This window comes from Bos indicus, chromosome 3, assembly GCF_029378745.1.
Source record: "Bos indicus isolate NIAB-ARS_2022 breed Sahiwal x Tharparkar chromosome 3, NIAB-ARS_B.indTharparkar_mat_pri_1.0, whole genome shotgun sequence".
Taxonomy (NCBI): Eukaryota; Metazoa; Chordata; class Mammalia; order Artiodactyla; family Bovidae; genus Bos; species Bos indicus.
The window spans coordinates 97,307,013-97,327,075 of record NC_091762.1 but is presented as its reverse complement, the minus strand read 5'-3'; the positions used below and the strand labels follow the sequence as shown (position 1 = coordinate 97,327,075).

Here is a 20,063-nt window from a genome sequence, read left to right as displayed (position 1 = left end):
AAAATGAAGAAGAACTAAAGAGCCTCTTGATAAAAGTGAAAGAGGAGAGTTAGAAAGTTGGCTTAAAGCTCAACATTCAGAAAACGAAGATCATGGCATCTGGTCCCATTACTTCATGGGAAATAGATGGGCAAACAGTGGAAACAGTGGCTGACTTTTTCAGGCTCCAAAATCACTGCAAATGTTGACTGCAGCCATGAAATTAAAAGATGCTTACTCCTTGGAAGGAAAGTTATGATCAACCTAGACAGCATACTGAAAAGCAGAGACTACTTTGCCAACAAAGGTCCATCTAGTCAAGGCTATAGTTTTTCCAGTAGTCATGTATGGATGTGAGAGTTGGAGTATAAAGAAAACTGAGTGCCGAAGAATTGATGCTTTTGAACTGTGGTGTTGGAGAAGACTCTTGAGAGTCCCTTGAACTGCAAGGAGATCCAACCAGTCCATCCTAAAGTAGATCAGTCCTGGGTGTTCATTGGAAGGACTGATGTTGAAGCTGAAACTCCAATACTTTGGCCACGTGATGCAAAGAGCTGACTCATTTGAAAAGACCCTGATGCTGGGAAAGATTGAGGGCAGGAGGAGAAGGGGACAACAGAGGATGATATGGTTGGATGGCATCACCAACTCAATGGATATAAGTTTAGGTAAACTCTCGGAGATGGTGATGGACTGGGAGGCCCGGTGTGCTGCTGTTCATGAGGTCGCCAAGAGTCAGACACGACTGAGTGACTGAACTGAGCATTTATTTGTCTTGTTTTAGATAATCCTCTCTCTTACCCTTGCCACCGCACCCAATTCCTCTGCCAACTAAATTAGAGATCACAGATACGACTGCTGTAGTTTTGAATTACAACTCTACCATTTATCAGTTCTTCAATCTTGGATGATTTTCCAACTTTGCTCACACCAGTTTCTATAACCATCAATGGAGGTAATACTAGTATTTATGACTGCTGTATGCTTTAGTCATAATAGCTAATTTCTATTATTTACTATGTATCAGGTCCAGTTCTAAGCATTTTTAATATGCTAGTTCTTTTGTTATATAAATACCTATTATCTCATAGGTAATATTTGTGTCCTTATCTTACAGACGAGGAAAAGAAAGTCCAAAAAGGTTAAGGATTTGACTTCAGCTCACAGTTACAAGAAGATTCAGGATTTGGTTACAGGTATTTTGACTGCAGAACCTAACACTCCTAACCACAGTGATCATCTGTGTGAAGTGCCTAGCATTGTGATGGATGACAGAAAAAACTAGGAATTATTGCTACCTGCAAAGCCCATTAACAATTCTTGGAAAAATAAAAATGGAATCTTGGTAATAAAATAAACTCATTTTTCCCTTGTCCTTTGTGCCTAGTCTAGCTCACAAGGTGCCGAGTTCAGAGGCCATGCACCTAGCCCTTCAGACCAGAGTTCCCAGTTGTAAAGGGCTGTGCAGACCCCTCAGCTGGCAGGGTCTGTACAGAAGTGCTACACAGGACACTGCAGCTCAAAGTAGTGCAGTGAGGGTGGTTCATGTGTAGAGGCACTGCCCTGGCACCAGATGTGGGGCGTGAGCAGCACATCTGTGCCCAACCCCCCAGAATTTCATCCTTCTCCCTGAAGAGAACCCAGTAAAGCAGCCCCCACCGGGGCCTATCTCAGAGCCTGTCTGGGAGAGCAGAGAGTCTGTGCTCTAGAATGCAAGCTCATACCTCTCCCTTCTTTGGTCAAAGAGTGAAATTTTCCTTCTGAACAGAACCTGGTCTCATTCTATTGATTGGATCAACACTGGGAAGGAAGAACCTGTTGGGGCTGATTTGAAGTATGGGTAACATTATCATTCCAGTAGCTCTGCCAATTTAAATAAATGGATGAGTGTCTGATAAATGGGAGACTGAGTAGATAAGTGAACAAAGGTTCGTTGAAAGAGGAAGCACTCAGCTGAGAAGAGAACCCACTTTGGGTGTCTGGCCAGGTGGGTGAGGAGTTGGTGGCTGTAAGGTGGGATGGTGGTGCTAAGTGTCCCATGTCATCAGATATGATTGGCATGTGGGCACCATTATTCTGAACTCACGAGCAGAACACTGAGATGTGTTCCAGAGCCCCATCCAGGGAGCACGTTGTGCCTGGGTGACCACACTAGGCTCTCCGTGTGGCCCGATGATTGCTTCAGTCTGGCTTCAGTGACAGTCTCTCTCACTCATCTGCCTCATCCGTGATCACTACCAGCAACCTACAATTCTGATTCTAAAGGCATGGCTTGGTGGCAGTGAGCAGCTGGGGAGCCAGGAGGAAGGGTCTGGGGATGGAGAGAGTCATAATTAATCAGTTTCAATAAGCTGGGAGTGCTGAACACAGCACAAAACTGATGCCGTGGAGCTGACAGAGGAACAGCCAAGGCAAGGGAGAAGCCTCAGTGAGGGAAGGGCCAAAAGCAGAGAGCAGAGGATGACAAATGTCTGCAGACATTAAATGACTTTCCCCAGGCCATACAGATTGAAGTAGAAAGGCAGGATTCAAGTCCAGAGCTTTGTAACCCCAAAACCTGTGCTTTCTCTTATACCACACTGTGATCACACAGCAGGGGATTCCTAGATGTGTGTGCTCAACTTGATGCTACTGCTGCAAGTCAGTTTGAGAAAGAGAATAGGTTACCAAGTTGCAACTAGATCTTATCCATCCCAAATCCCCGATCCTCTCCACGCCACCCAAATCCCAGGCCCATAAAGAGGCACTAACTTGACCAAGGTCACACAGTGGCTTAGCATCCAGGTCTCTGAATTCCCACAGCACCTCATAAGAAAAGTTGCTGCCCTCAGGTTTTCAGTGAAAACTGTCCTTTCAAGGCCAGCCAAGAGCTTAAAGCTCATCTGCTAGGAGGCTTCATATGATTATTTACTTAAAGAAAGTGAAAGTCACTCAGTTGTGTCCAACTCTTTGCAACCCCATGGACTGTCCATGGAATTCTCCAGGCAAGAATACTGGAGTGGGTAGCCTTTCCCTTCTCCAGGGGATCTTTCCAACCCAGGGATAGAACCCAGGTCTCTTGCATTGCAGGCAGATTCTTTACCAGCTGAGCCACAAGGGAAGCCCAAAAGAAAGAGAAGTTGCTCAGTCATGTCCAACACTTTGTGACTCCATGGACTATAGCCTACCAGGCTCCTCCGTCCATGGAATTTTCCAGGCAAGAGTACAGGAGTGGGTTGCCATTTCCTTCTCCAGAGGATCTTCCTGACCCAGGGATGGAACTCAGGTCTCCCTCATTACAGGCAGATGCTTTACCATCTGAGCCACCAGGTAAGCCCATTAAAGAAAGGGAAGACACCTAAATTTAGCCCACTGAGGAATGAAATACTGATGTACAAATGCAATTAGGAAAAAAAAAAATTCAGTGGTATGCTTTGGGAAGAGTGGGTAGCCTACATACTTCAAAGAAGGATAGTGATTCAGGCAGAGAAAAGGGTGGGTTGGGAGTGAAGTGACAGAGCACCCTGGCCAGGTCTTAGGCTGGCAGGGAGAAGTCTTCGTTTCTACAGGCCCCTTTTGAGCACCACCTTGAGTCTGTGTGGAGAAGGCGATGGCACCCCACTCCAGTACTCTTGCCTGGAAAATCCCATGGACAGAGGAGCCTGGAAGGCTGCAGTCCATGGGGTCGCTGAGGGTCGGACACTACTGAGTGACTTCACTTTCACTTTTCACTTTCATGCATTGGAGAAGGAAATGGCAACTCACTCCAATGTTCTTGCCTGGAGAATCCCAGGGACGGGGGAGCCTGGTGGGCTGCCATCTATGGGGTCACACAGAGTCGGACACGACTGAAGTGACTTAGCAGTAGCAGTTGAGTCTGTGTCCCAGACAGGATATTTTTCGGCATTCTCAGAGGGCACTTGCTAACTGACCTAAGGTGGTAAGAGGTAATACTAAGAACCTGGGTTATACAATTATGTGGGTCTGGCTTTGCCACTCGTCAGCTGAGGGACCTTGGGGAAATCACCTCAGCTCTATGAACCTTATTTTCTTTATATTATCAAATGGAAGTGCTCTCTACTTTGTAGGGTTATAGTAGGATAAAGGTAACATATGCATAAAACATCCAGCACAGTTCTTGGAATATAGCAGATGTCCAATAAACTGTAATCTTATACTTATTACTATTGTTACTACTGTCATTATTACTGTGAAGTGAGGAGCCTGTCACTGGGGTGTTTACATGGCACCTTTGGCTTGGCTATTTTCTCTTTCAGGACAATGGAAATTACATGTTTCTCTGAAGTAAATGCACTCAGCTCCCACTCAACACCTATCCTACCTATCGTGAATATACTCACAAAAGGGTGAGGTAGGAATCATTTCTTTGAAACTTGTCAGTAAGCCAGAACTGAAACTTCTGTCAGGCTCAGTAACACCTTCTGACCTTGGTAAGAAGACCAGACTAGTGTCTGGTTTCACAATTTTGAAAATTAGCTAAGTCCTGTCCCAGTGCCTGGGCTGGCTGTGCAGCAGAAGCAAATATCCTGAGCCCAGACTTGGTTCTGCTGGGTCCTGGTTATCAGATGTGTCTATCTTGAAATTTTCTAACTTCTCCTCTGGTGCCTGAGATTAACCAGGGATAGGGGTCACAGTTGGGCAGGTGTCCAGGTTCCCCTTTCTCATCCTCAGGGTGCTCTCAAACCCTCTACCTCTGTTCCTCACATGCAGAAACAGCCAGATGACTGAGGAGCTCCAGGACTCATAGGGTTGTTCTACGGCCCATGGTTAGGTCCCAGTTCCAAAAGGATGGCTCAGAAAACAGACTGATTCTTTTAGCTGGTATGTAAAAGAAAATCCTTTTCTTTTACAGGATTATGCAAATTGTACCACCAGAATAACGCTAACATGATGATTTGGGGTGACTCCCACTCATATTGGCTATAGGACAAGTTCAGGGATCTGGTCTACTGATGGAGCATAGTTTGCCTCTGACCTCTGGGCTTGAGCAGTGGGTGCGGGCCCAGCACAGAAACTATGGTGCTGTCTCTGGAGTTGCAGCAACTGAAGACAGCATGGTGGCAGCAGATATCCTTTATCCTCGCCCCTCCTGCACAGCAGAGCTGGGCTCTTCTGTAGAAGTAGCTGTGCCTATTGCATGCCTACCTTCTCTGAAGTCTTTTGAAGTTGTTCTGCATTTCCCACAAATCTTCCTCATTGTTTTCAATTCATGTTTGAACGCTGTACTCGTCTAGGCCTGTCTCAATGTGTGCCATAAGAGCACAGAATTCCCTTGCATGATGGGTCTGTTCTGGGTCCATTGCTTATTTTTCCTACTGATGGCAATATATGGAAAGCACTTAACATTGTCCAGTCAACATCAAAAGAGCACATATTCTAGGGATAGTGTGATGAAGGCCTCAAGCAAAAGAGATAAGAAAAGACATGGTTAGAAGATATGCTGATCTATGCTGATTCTGTACAATTCTGGATGGCACATTTAACATGACCAGAACATGAATTATCACATTCACATTTTCTTTCACACTTGGAATGAATCCTAGAATTGTGTTCATCAACAAAGCATCATTTAAAAACACTTTGAAAGGGTTATTAGAAACCAGGATTTATAAGAGACACAACAAAGATTCTCTTCTGGACCAAACTCTGGTCAGGCTCCTCTGAGTTCTCTTCTCAACTAGGCCCTGACTTTGAGACTTCCACGTTCATCATTTGCATTATCCAATTTTAGCCAGAATCCACCCTGCTAAGACAGTTTAGTCAGAACAACCCCCCCCCTCCCCCGCCAATCCAAAATAACATGCTCACCCACAATATCTGATCAGATGTTACCATTATCCTTCAGGTAACATCTAATCTCTCTGACCTGTCTTCAGTAATCAGTAAGAATCTTGTTCAGTTGGTTTAAACAGGATCCCCACTTTTCCCTGGACTTCCCTGGTGGCTCAGATGGTAAAGCGTCTGCCTACAATGCGGGAGACCCAGGTTCAATCCCTGGGTTGGGAAGATCCTCTGGAGAAGGAAATGGCAACCTACTCCAGTACTCTTGACTGGAAAATCCTATGGACAGAGGAATGTGGTAGGCTACAGCCCATGGGGTCGCAAGGAGTCGGACATGACTGAGAGACTTCACTTCACTTCACTTCACTTCACTTCTTTTTCCCTGATGTCTCCTCTTAGTAATTTATGATTTTTTTGTCCACTGACCACCACCCTCTCTTGCTCCTTGGATATAAATTCTCACTTATCCTTATTGTTTTTGGAGTTGAATTTGATCTTTCTTCTTTACAAAACCCCATTGTAGTAACCGTCTGAATAAAGTCCCTTTACCATTCCTTAACAAACGTCACAAATTTTTTTTCTTTTCTTTAATAGCACCATGAATGATAAAGTGTCATTAGTAATAACAAAACCAGCATTAAATAAAGGGCATTAGGAAACATCAGATAGAAGGTGATCTATATTGTTTTCACACAAACATGTTCCAAGGAGCCATGCATTATGAGTAAAATCAGTGTTGCTCCCTTTTTCTCCAGATGGGAAATATGAAATTAACCAGGAACCGTGTATTTTGTAATACAGAACATGAAAAGATGGTGTCTGGACATTTCACTTCACTGGTTGAACAGTAACCAACGATCTCTCTTTTTCTAGGCATTGGTCTAAATCATCATCTAAATTCATGTTCTTCACGTGGGTTCATAATTTTTGTAATATTTAATCAAATTACTTCTGTATATAGGTGCCCCATGAAAAAAAATTTACCTGGGGCCTTGCACACCAGAGGTGTACACAGGTGGATATAAAATATGTCCAGCTTGTGGCTTAACCGTGGGGTCTCGTCATCAGAGAGGTGATGAAGGAACACTTCTGCGTACAGTTTGCAAGATCATTGTCCCTTCATCATAGCTGTAGCTAAAGGGTCACTACAGGTTTCAACTGCACAGGCGTATCACAATCAGTGACTGAAAGTGGAACTTCAAAGCAATCTGCCACAAATTAGATATATACTTACAATAAACTATTAAGGGTAAACAGATTGTATACTCATTTGTTCTATGCTGAAATATGTAAAGGGAAAATGCATAGAAAGAAGACTAAGGGGAAATAGGATAAAATTTTGAGTTGTCTTTAAGAGGAGAAAAAGGGGATTTTCCTGAGTCATAGGTACTTTTCAGTACTTTCTAAATTTGCTACAATAAGCATGTGCTTTTTTCAGCTCACTGAACTTCCTTCAACTCGTGTTTCTTACTTCTCTGCACAGGATATTCCCTCTTTCCTATGGACTCATTCTCCCCAACAACTCACCTTCATTTGGTTAAGTCCTACCGACCCCTGAAATCCTATCTGGAGCACCACTTCCTCCAGGCACCCTTCTCTGACTCCTCCAGGCTATATTAAATGCTTTTTTAATGAGCTCCCATATTACCTTACAGATTCTTAATCATTCCACCTGCAACTGAAAGTTGTTTTTTTTTTTTTCCTATCAGTCCTGCACTCCAGTAACTCAGCACTATGAATGGCAAACATAATGTATAGCCAGGCCACTCAGGATGACTGTTCTCTTGCTCTCTGTAATCCTGCTGCTCAACCAGCGCCAGCTTTACCTGTACCCTACTCACATGTTTGGCCTTGCTATATACTTGCCCCAGACCCCAGCTAGTGATTGTTCTTATCAAAGGAGCCATGAGGGGCCTGCCTGTCTGCTGGTTTCCCTGGTAACTAATGAACCAACCTGACCTTAACTCCCCCAGTAACTGGCCATCTCTCCTTCCCTCCAGGAACAAAGACTGCCACCATTTCCTGCCAGCCATCCACTGCACATAATGGGTTGTGTCTTCAGGACCTCGTTTCAGATGTGTAAGCTTCCCTATCCTTTAAACCACTGAGGTTTAATATTGCTGACTCTGGGCTCTTTCTACTGTCTTGAAGCTGGGCAAGCATAGGACTTGTAGACCTTCAGGGGTCAGTCCAACACACAGATTCTCAGAAATATTAGTTAAATGAATATCTGGATGAAAATAAACTTTTAAACGCCTTTTAAAAAGATACATGCATGAACAAAGCCTAGGAGGCTTAGGGAAATCTTTTTCCTTTCCCATTGATAGTTAAAAAAAATTGTTAATGGAGTGTTTCTATAAGTAAATAATCTGTGAGTCCTGTCCTCTACCAGGAACAGAAAAAAAGTGTGGTAATTCTTTAAGGCAGTGTTGGGCAAATAAGTCCTTAATAACACTAATTCCATAAGATAGTCTGTGAAGAAAGGAGGGAATGAGTGTCTATAGTCAAATAACTGCAGGAATGCTGTATGCACTGGCCCCCTCTAAAGACTTACTGTGTATATTAGCATATTACAATCTTATAAAAAGTCTTATTGTAAAGAATCCTGCTAATTTATTTTTAATCCAAGCTTCTCAAATTTTTAAAAATATGAATTCTTTCTTTATGTAACACCTATTAACATCTGTTTCACAGAACACTTTGAAAAATGCTAGGTTTAAGAGATAAAGCTTCCTAAATAAGGAATTTTCTAACTCAGGGTGAAGGTAAGAAGTAGGAAAAATATAAGGAGTGAAAGAGACAAAACAAAACATACTAATAAAGTGTAATATTTATTGAGCACTTAACTATGTGGCATATTATATCAAGTGTTTTATATATATATATATATATATACACACACACACATACACACACTGTCTTCCCTGGTGGCTCAGTTGGTAAAGAATCTGCTTGCAATGTGGGAGACACAGGTTCAATCCCTGGGTCAGGAAGATCCCCTAGCAAGTGGATTGCCAGGGAAATGGCAACCCACTCCAGTATTCTTGCCTGGAGAATTCCATGGACAAAGGAACCTGGTAAGCTACAGTCCACGGGGTCACAAAGAGTCAGACATGACTAACTAACATACACACACACTTTATATATACATTTGTTTAACTTTTACAATAGGTTTAAGAAGTAGCGTTATTATTCCCACTTTAAAAAAAGTTAATGTACACCTGTTCCCTATTTCAAGGTTAAAGTGATTCAGTATGTTATAGATAGTACTCTCTCTCTCTGAGTAACTTCAGACTTTCTCTCTTATCCTCTATACTATCACCACTGAATGACCAAAACCTTCCTTATCTTGGTGGAGTAGGTAATGAAATGAGAATATTGCCTTCCTCTATTCCTCTTCCCATCTCTCCCCATTTTTACCCTCCCCTCCCCTTCCCTTCTTTTCTCCCTTCCCTTCCTCCCTCAAACATCCTCTTGAATGTCTGCTCTGTGTTAGTCACTGTTCTAGGTGGACCTTGGGTTTCAGAGATGAAAGAAAAGTGAAAGTGAAAGTCTCTCAGTCATGTTCGACCCTTTGTGACCCCATGGACTGTATAGTCCATGGAATTCTCCAGACCAGAATACAGGAATGGGTACTCTTTTCCTTCTCCAGGGGATCTTCCTAACCCAGGGATCGAACCCAGGTCTCCTGCATTGCAGGCAGATTCTTTACCAGCTAAGCTACAAGGGAAGCCCAAAAGGTGAAAGTGAAGGTCGCTCTATTCAACTCTTTGTGACTGTACAGTCCATGGAATTCTCCAGGCCAGACTACTGAAGTGGGTAGCCTTTGCTGTCTCCAGGGGATCTTCTCAACCCAGGGATTGAACCCAGGTCTCCCGCATTGCAGGCAGATTCTTTACCAACTGAGCCACAAGGGAGGCCCAAGAATATTGGAGTGGGTAGCTTATCCCTTCTCCAGAGGATCTTCCCCACCTAGGAATCAAACTGAGGGGTCTTCTGCATTTCAGGCAGATTCCTTATCAACTGAGGTATGAGGGAAGCCCTTTAAGAGATGAATCAGAACCAGTTTCTCTTCTTGAAGGACCTCCAGTCAAGCCCATTAAGTCAATCAACTTCCAAGTCCTGGGACAGATTAACAGAAGAATGCAAAAGGAGATAATCCTCTGGATTGCATCAAGAGCATCAGAAAGGCTATTAACCAAAGGCCACCTAGAGCTGCTTCCCACACATTTCCTAGGCTGGATCCTTAGAAGAAGAGTATTTGGCAAGGATGGGAGGAGGGGGTATAAATTTTATGTACAAATCACCAAATTAATGCTGTTTTTGTTAACTAGATTTATGTGAGACTTGGGGGTAAGTACACCTGTTCCCTATTTCAAATATTCCCTGGAGATCTTAGAGATAAGCAATATGCTGATCTGGCCACATGCCAAGAAGCTATTTGGGCCAAAGAGTGTAAAATTTTACTCACATGGGGTTTAAAAAATAAATATTAATATCATGCAGGGCAGAAAGAAACTTAAATTCTACCTACAGACTTAAAAAAATGTCCCTGTACCTCTCTAGATCATAGTGTCAATCACACTGCTCTCTGCTTGCCTCAAAGTCAGGATGGGGAGATCCACTGAAGATTTTTGTTGTTGTGTTCAGTTGCTAAGTTGTGTCTGACTCTTTGTGATCCCAAGGACTGCAGCACACCAGTCTCCCCAGTCCTTCCCAGGTGGCTCAGTGATTAAAAAAAAAAAAAAAAATCAGCCTGGTAATGCAGGAATCATAAGAGACATGAGTTCAATCCCTAGGTCAAGAAGATACCCCAGAGCAGGAAATGGCAACCCACTCTAGTGTTCTTGCCTGGATAATTCCAAGGACAGAGGAGACTGGTGGATTATCCATGACGTCACAAAGAGTCAGACACAACTGAACGATTGAGTATGCACATTTAAGAATAGAAATTTTTTCTGTCCCCATCCTCAGCATATAGCACAGTGCCTGGTATATTATACTTGTTCAATTAATGCTCGAAAAAGGACAGATGAAAAGGGGAATGTGGGGAAGAAGTGATGGAGGTGACTTGGATGAGACAACAGAGTCACAGAATATTATGGGACGTTCAGGAGTTTGACCCTGCATCCTTTGGTACAAGGTTCAGCTTTAAGAAGATACACATTACTTGCTTACAGCTGCCTCATGATGCCTTAATCAACAAAGAATCTTGGGCTGACCTAGGGGAGCATTTCTGATCTCTCCTGTGGATTAGGAGTCTCAGGGCTGCCATCCTCCTTGTTGGAGACTGTCACTGAGAGAGGAGAGGGAAAGACAAGGCTCTACTTGAAATTCAACTAGTATTGCATAAAGAATGATGCACATGAAAAATTGATCATGACACTGGACCCAGGCAAATATTATTAATAATGCAGTATTTAAACACATAATATATCCCCATTAATGATGAAAAGAAACTCAAAGTCACAGCAAATAAAAGTCATTTCAAGGAGACCAAAAGGAAGAGAAATAATTTCTCTGTGTGGATCACTCCACAATATCTTCCTTTATGCCACCATCTTATACCACCATCTATCAGAGTGAGTAGATTTTCTATCAAGAGATGGAGCAGAGCCTTTCTTAATAGGAATATTTCAAACCACTGCCTAGTGGAACCCAGCAATACTAACCTTCTTTCTCCCAATCTCATCTATAAAATGGAGATGAGTTCAGTCAGTTCAGTAACTTACTTATGTCCGACTCTTTGCAACCCCATGAACTGCAGCATGCCAGGCTTCCCTGTCCATCACCAACTCCCAGAGCTGCTCAACTCATGTCCATCGAGTTGGTGATGCCATCCAACCATCGCATCCTCTGTCATCCCCTTCTCCTCCTGCCTTCAATCTTTTCCAGCATCAGGGTCTTTTCCAAGGAGTCACTTCTTCCCATCAGGTGGCCAAAGTATTGGAGCTTCACCTTCAGCATCAGTCAGAACTGATTTCCTTTAGAATTGACTGATTTGATCTCCTTGCAGTCCAAGGGACTCTCAGGAGTCTTCTCCAACTCTCACATCCATACATGACTTCTGGAAAAACCATAGCTTTGACTATTATAAGGACCTTTGTTGGCAAAGTGATGTGTATGCTTTTTAACATACTGTCTAGGTTTGTCATAGCTTTTCTTCCAAGGGGAAAGTGTCTTTTAATTTCATGGCTGCAGTCACTGTCTGCAGTGATTTTGGAGCCCAAGAAAATAAAATCTACCACTGTTTCTACTTTTTCCCTATATATTTGTCATGAAGTGATGGGATTCGATGCCATGATCTTAGTTTTTTGAATGTTGAGTTTTAAGCCATCTTTTTCAATCTCCTTTTCCACCACCATCAAGAGGCTCTTTTAATCTATCTGACAGAAACCGAAGTTACATATAGAACTATTGCATTTTCAAAGATTTATTATATTTATATATATTTATATATATATATATATATATTCCAAAGGAAAATGGAAATCATAGTATATACTTTCAGCATATGACGTGAGCACAACCTCCCTCTGAATCATTCATCTCATCCACCTCTAACGGCATCTAAGCTTTAGGCGTCTGCCATGATACTGTGATACCAATGAGCAGGTAAGAAGCAGCAGTGGAAAAAACACTGGTCTAGGATCTGAGTTTTAGTCTCATGTCCAGTAGTAACTCACTCCCTCTTTCTGGGCCTTGGTTTCCATCTGCAGTATTAAGAGGCTTCTAGATAATCTTCCAGTCACCAAATTGTAACTCTGAATATTTGCAATAACGTAGATAGGACAAATTACTAGAAGCATGAGATTTGGAGTATTCTCATGTCCTGGGTTCAGATGCAGCTCCTCCACATACTTGCAGTTAGACCTTGGTTAAGGTACTTAACCCATCTATGTGTTAGTTGCTCAATTGCGTCTGACTCTTCAGACCCCATGGTCCGTAGCCTGCCAGGCTCCTCTGCCCATGGAAAATTCTCCAGGCAAGAATACTGGAGTGGGTAGCCTTTCCCTTCTCCAGGGGATCTTCCCAACCCAGGGATCAAACCCAAGTCTCCTGCATTGCAGGCAGATTCTTAACTGAGTCACCAGGGAAGTCCAACTTGACCCTTCTAAGTCCCAAATTACTGGGTGATAAAATGAGACAATAACGGTTCTATCCTTGGGGATTTAAGTACTAAGTAATCCTAGATAACATTCCTAATAAAGGAAGATGTGGAAAGCATGTCCAGATCCATTTAATTTCAAAGACCTTGCCCTTTCCATTGCAACAGTAGAATATGCCAACATAAACAAACATCCACAAAGCCAGGCAGAGTATAGTAGAAGCACAAGCATTTTGCTGTTGACTGACAGGTAAGAGGGACTGATCTGTCTGTGGGTGAAAGCAGCAAGTTGTTTCATCAAGGAAAGAGTTCTGGAGTCAGAGGCCAGGGATTCAAAACACTTAACCTCTCAGGATCTCAGTTTCTTCTCCTATAAAATATGGACAGCAATAGTACTTGCTTTACGGAATTAAGAGTATAGATGAAGTAATGTATGTAAGCACTTAGCACAGTGCCCGGGACATAATAAAAGCTCAATAAATAATAGCTACTGCTATTATTATAGTGGTGTCTTTTAATGACATGAAATTAAAGAGTATACTTATAAATGATCAAAACATTCTAGAATAATCCAAACAGCCCACAAGATGCTGCCAACCCTAAAAGAATCAGAAACCCAGAATAGCATTTTTCCATTGGCTTTCCAACTTCTTGACGGCAAAAGAAAAACTCTGGAAATTACGCATTTTGGCCTTCAACCAGGCTCTATTCTCAGAGGTATTATTTACATTTCAGATTTATTATTGTCTTCTATGGTGCTGACATGAAATAACCTTCTGTTCTCTTCCATGTTAAAAGAGTACAGTGTTTCTTGGGTCAATAAATAATTCAGGGCTATATTAATATTTTAAGAAGAATAAGCAATATATTTTAGACCCTAGAAAAACCATGAGGACTGAAATTAGTTATTTGCAGCTGAAAACTTAATTGAACCAACATATTGATTGTTTTTTCTTCCAGGTTTTATTGCCCACACAATGAAGAGGAGTGCCTGCTTCTATTCCAAATGCTGCATACTTAATTATATCTGCTGGATTTGTTTTCATAAAAACTCAAAAGCATCCAACCATGAACTTAAATGCTTTTGCCCATCTGATGCTAAACATAGAACCACTCCTCTTTCCTTAGAACAGTGCACTCTTCTTCATACATTCTTTAAGAATAATAGATGCCATTTTTCCATAAATATCGGATTTCTGAGTTAGCACTTATAACCTAGCTAAAGGAGGAGAAAAGTAATTTATTTTTACCTACTATGTCTCAGATCTTATGTACGTATGATCTTATTTAATCCTTAAAATAACTCGTCAGTGTAGATAATATCTTCTCCTTTTCTAGATGAAGAAACAGAGTTTCAAAGAGGTTGAGTAACTTGTCAAGGTCACCCAAAAATTGCATCCAACCTAAAAACCAAGTTCTTTCCTTCACACCAAGCTGCTTCATAGTACTAACAATGATTAAAAAAAAAAAAAAAAAAAGCTCAGCAGTGTGCTGGGCACTGTTTGAAGATGTTTATATGCATTAATTAATTACTCTAAAAATCCTTTGAGATAACAGCTATTTTTATCCCAATCTGCAGTTCAGGAAAATAAAGCTTAGAGAGATGAAGATGGGCTTTCCCAAGTTTCCCTGATATTAAGTGGAAGACCCGATTTGAAGTCACATAGTCTGACTTCTAGGGTCCTATCTTTTAATACTCCTAGATACCAAAATTCAGAAAAACAGGGAAATGGGCTGATAAAATAAGACCAAGGGGGCCATCTTCTCAGCTCCACATGGGACATTAAACAGAATTCTAGTAAAAACAAGCCACCATGACAGATGATGAGTTGGCAGTGTTAACAAAGCCCATTTCTGCATATGGTTTGGAATCTTTGCTACAAACATGACCTTCCTGGGTGATCTGTCAAACTTGACCTGCCCATCAAACGAGGTGTTAGCCAGGGCCCTCTTTCCTATATTGTGGTTATACTCTAATTTTCTTCAAATTGTAGCCACAGAAAGTATTGCCTCTGCATCTTCAGTAACAGCTCCAGAATGAAAAAGAAGGTGCCCAGAGTCAGATAAGCGGTCACATGTAAGATGCTCTTCATTTCGCAAAGTAGATCAGTTCCTAACATGGTAGTTGGGCTGAATTTAAAAGAACAATTGGATATAAATCTTATTTTTGGTAGAGTTACATACACGTAAGCAAAATTTCATGTGCTTTAGGATGTGTAGACACACACACACCATTCCTGGTCTTCTCAGAGTCCCTAGGTACCCATAAGTACCTAGTACAGTTGTCACATTCTGGATCTGGAAGCATGCACTTTGTAAGACAGACAAATCCATCTACTTATAGATGAGTTGACTTGGCTCAAGTGTGAGGAATCTCCATCAGTAGAAATCTGAGTACCTACTAAATGTCAGGCCCTCGGCTAAGTCTCTGATTCTTGTTTGCTACCTCAGCAGCTTCAACAATTTGAAATCAGTCTGGTCATAGGCTTCTGGATTGCATTATTTTCTTTTACTCATACCATCAGGGTAACAGTCACCTATCCTGACATTTGGGTTCATTCTGACCACAATCATGCCTGGAAACAGATAAGAAACTCTGAACCCCAGATACTAATATAAGAGTTAAGCCAAAGTTTTGAGAAAGGGTTATTGAATGTAAATGACAAGTATCCTTAGATTTGAGTAGTAAAATAGTGCATAAACTATATACTGCTGTGTGACAAATTACTCTAAAACATATTAGCTTATAAAAGCAAATATTTATTATCTCTCACACTTTCTGAGAGTTAGGAATCTTAGAATGGCTTAGTAGGATTGTTTTTGTTCAGGATCTCTCATGAGGTTTCAGTCAAGCTATCAGCCAAGGTTGCAGTCATCTGAAATTCTGATCCTGGAAGATCCACTTCCAAAGCTCATTTGTGTGGCTATTGCCTGAAGGCTTCAATTCCTCACCACATGGCCTCTTTGCAAAGTTTTCCTGACAAAGCAGCTGGCTTTATCCAGAGCAAAGAATCCAATGGAGGGAGAGAAGGAGAGCAAGCGAGAGGCAGAGAGAGAATCAAGATAGAATCTGCAGCATCACTTATAACCTTGCATCAAAAGTATTATCATATATACTAGCTCTGGTGCAATGTGAGAGGGACCTACACAAGAGGGTAGGTTGAGGATCATTAAGAGCCATTTTGAAGGCTGTTTACTATCAAATGTGAACAATATAATCAATAGAAGATAATTGAAAGATTATTTTTCAACCTTTAGCCTAGGATACTTTGGAACACAGAATCCAATTAAAGAATTAATTTATGTTAGTTGGTTGTTGAATGAATTTAGTTTAAGTCAGGGCTAACTACACTTAGGCTTTTCAGTTTCTTGAGACTTTCTTAGGTTTGAAAGATCAGCCCCTCTCCACCTCCTATAGATGAGGCCATCACAAATACCCAAGCCCCTGTGAACCAAATGGGCCAGAACAATGTTTCCTTCTCAATTCCACCAGCAACTGTTGAGTATCCACTGCATGCCTGACACTTGAAATGCAATATTATTTTTATTTTTTTTTACAGCCACCTGTCAATAGGGCTTTTAGGTCATGGTTTGCAGACAGCAAAACTGAAGCTCAGAGAGATAAAGTGACTTACCTAGAAAATTTGTGGCAGTCCAGTTTCAATGCACGATACTGGATGCTTGGGGCTGGTGCACTGGGACGACCCAGAGGGATGGTATGGGGAGGGAGGAGGGAGGAGGGTTCAGGATGGGGAACACATGTATACCTGTGGTGGATTCATTTTGATATTTGGCAAAACTAATACAATTATGTAAAGTTTAAAAATAAAATAAAATTAATTTAAAAAAATTTAAAAAAAAAAAAAAAGAAAATTTGTGGCAGAACAAAGTTTTAAATACAAATCTAAAAAAAAAATTCCAAGGAGGGGAGGTTTTAAAGAAATGTTTTTAGATAATTCCATGGTGCCTCCACTGAAATGAGGTGAAATATATATATATATATATATTTGAGTTTTCAGATGTGATGGTAAATTGTAGCTCCTCTTTCTTTCAAATTATTCTCTTTGATCAACATTATATGATGAGGTGTGAAGGCAAAGGAATGAGACATTTACAGTTGTATGATACTTATAAGGAATGTTTCACATCCTTTTTCTATCTTAGCATTTCTCAGCTATTCACAATAAATGTACAGAAATTTGTAGACTGTGTTGCTCCTCTGCAGAACTACAAAGAGCATCTTGGTTCTGTAGCATTAAAATTGACTTGGATGTTAACTGCTTGAAGCTTGAAGCAGGACATGAGCCAGTTCTGATAATGGTGTGGTATTCCCTCTCTCCCAGCAGCAGCATGAGGCATCTGATATTCCCATGGAGAAATCAGTTGCATATTGGCCATCTTCAGCCAGAGTCTCTTGACTGGCATCTCTGTTTTCTGACCACTCATGTCAGATCACTGACTCCTTTTATTGAACCATACCACTTTTTCACATGGTCTTCGTAGTTAATTCTATTATTAAATCACATTTTTTCAACTCTTGCCACCAACCTGATGCAAGCCACTGTCATCTCTCCCCTCAGCTACTAAATGATCTTTTCTGCCTCTTGTCATGAAATCTCTGATTTATTGTCAACCTGGCAATGAGAATTATCTTTTTCAGGATAGACACAATCATGTGAATCCCCTGCTTAAAACTCTTCCATGGCTTCCTATCATACTTAGAACAAAGTCTAAACTCCTTTCCACAGCCTTCAAGGCTCTGTATAATCAGAATATTACCTACCTCTTCAGGTTAATCTCATTCACTTTTTTTTTCTTTCTTTCTCTTTTTTTTTTTTTTTGCCTACTGGTTCACTTCAATTATTCAAATATTCTATGCCTTTTCCTATCTTAGAGTCTTAAAAAATTCTGTTTCCTTTATGCATAATGCTCTTCTGACTCTATGACAGGCTTCTCACCTGTCAGGTCTCAGATAAAATGTTGTATTCCTTGGAAAGGTAGTCTCAGTCCACTTTCTTTAAAGTAGGTCTCCTATTTACCTCTAACTGGGATCTTGTTTAGTTCCCTCTTAGCTCATTTCACACTCTATATTTATTTATTTATAGAGGCCTAGAACATAGTGGTACTAAATACAGTGTCTGAGGGCAGATTGCCTGGATTTAATTCCTAGTTCTGCTATTTGACTGTGGTCCTAGGGCAGTTGTTTACTTCCCTATGCTTGAGTTTCTTCATCAGTCCTAGTACTTATTTTATTGGGCTATTATGATAATTAAACATAAAATGCTAAGAACATGATCTCAGTCCAGTTCAGTTCAGTTGTTCAGTCATGTCTGACTCTTTGCAACCCCATGAATCGCAGCACGCCAGGCCTCCCTGTCCATCACCATCTCCCGGAGTTCACTCAAACTCATGTCCATCGAGTCGGTGATGCCATCCAGCCATCTCATCCTTTGTCGTCCCCTTCTCCTCCTGTTCCCAATCCCTCCTAGCACCAGAGTCTTTTCCAATGAGTCAACTCTTCGCATAAGGTGGCCAAAGTACTGGAGTTTCAGCTTTAGCATCATTCCTTCCAAAGAACATGATCTAGCATATAGTAAACACTCAATATTTGTTAACTATTATATATATATATATATATATTTTTTTCTTTCTACCATAATACACACTCTATGAGAGCAGGGGCCATTGCTGGTCTTGTTCACAATTATGTCCTTAGTTTCTGGCATGTTGGAGGCCTTCAGTGGGTTCTTGTTGAGTATAGCATGAAGTATGTTACTAGTATCAACAAGAAATAATGGATTCTACAATCAGATTTACTTGGATTTAAATCCTGTTTCTTCCACACTCTGTGCTGCGACTATATTATTATTTGTTCTCTCCTTATCATGGCCAACACCTGTAAAATGCCCCTTACTATGCCCCTTATTTGGAGAAGGCAATGGCAACCCACTCCAGTACTCTTGCCTGGCAAATCCCATGGACGGAGGAGCCTGGTAGGCTGCAGTTCATGGGGTCTCTAGGAGTCAGACACGACTGAGCAACTTCACTTTCATTTTCATTTTCATGCATTGGAGAAGGAAATGGTAACCCACTCCAGTGTTCTTGCCTGGAGAATCCCAGGGACTGGGGAGCCTGGTGAGCTGCCGTCTCTGGGGTCACACAGAGTCGAACACAATAGAAGTGACTTAGCAGCAGAAGTAGCGGCATGCCCCTTATTGGCACTGAACTATTACAAAATTTGTTGTTAGCTTTTGTTCTCATATGACAATAACACATAATATTTATGAGCATAGATGGATTCTAGAGTCAGACTGCCTAAATTATTAACCAGATTCCACCACTGATTAATTTGGAAAGATACTTAGCCTCTCTTGTGGTTCTTAGGTTTCCCTGATTTTAAAATGAAGGTAAAAATAGTACTTATTTCATAGGGTCATTTTGGTAATTCAATGAATTAATACATGATAAGTTCATAGAAGAGTTCCTGATATGTAGTAAACTCAATATGTTTTAGTTCCTTGACATTCAGACCATGATTCTTAAGCCAGCAGCATTGGTAATAACCTTGAATCCTATTGGAAATGCAGTATCTTGGGTCTCACCACCAAACTACTGAATCAGAATCTGTATTTTAATAAAATCTCCAGGTAATCTACATGCAGATTAAAAGATTGAAAAATGCTTATTTAGCTGACGTCATTATCACTGCTACCAGCACTTCCTAACCTTCTGATCTCTGTCTCTTGAATTAATACCTGCATACTCTCTATGGCTTCCCAGGTGGCTCAGAGGTAAAGAATTTGCTTGCGAATGCAGGAGAAGAAGGAGATGCAGGGTTGATCCCTGGGTCAGGAAGATCCTCTGGAATAGGAGATGGCAACTCACTCCAAAATTCTTCCCTGGAAAACTCCATGGACAGAGGAGCCTGGCAGGCTACAGTCCATGGGGTCGCAAAGAATCAGACACGACTGAGTGACCGAGCTTGCACATGTACTCTATACTTCCCTCTGTCTGGCCCTTTATGACTGGACATTCCTTTGGTTGGTCTACTTGACTTTTTGATTCAGCATCATACCCAAGACTCTATCACTCAATTTTCCCTTTTAGTTCCTCACACAGCAGTATGTCTACAGAGAAGTGACATAATACAGTACTTCAGCTACAGCTTCTACTCTTCACTGTTCACTGCTTAGAG

At 41.3% G+C, this 20,063-nt stretch overlaps 1 protein-coding gene and 1 non-coding gene across 6 annotated transcripts in view; one reads left to right on the top strand and one right to left on the bottom strand.

Annotated features, from left to right (window-relative positions):
• AGBL4 (AGBL carboxypeptidase 4) overlaps window positions 1-20,063 on the bottom strand; it is a 1,471,661-nt gene that overhangs the window by 666,262 nt on the left and 785,336 nt on the right. The window lies entirely within an intron of this gene.
• TRNAC-ACA (transfer RNA cysteine (anticodon ACA)) lies at window positions 5,914-5,985 on the top strand. The gene has a single exon. It is a non-coding gene; the product is annotated as a tRNA-Cys (tRNA).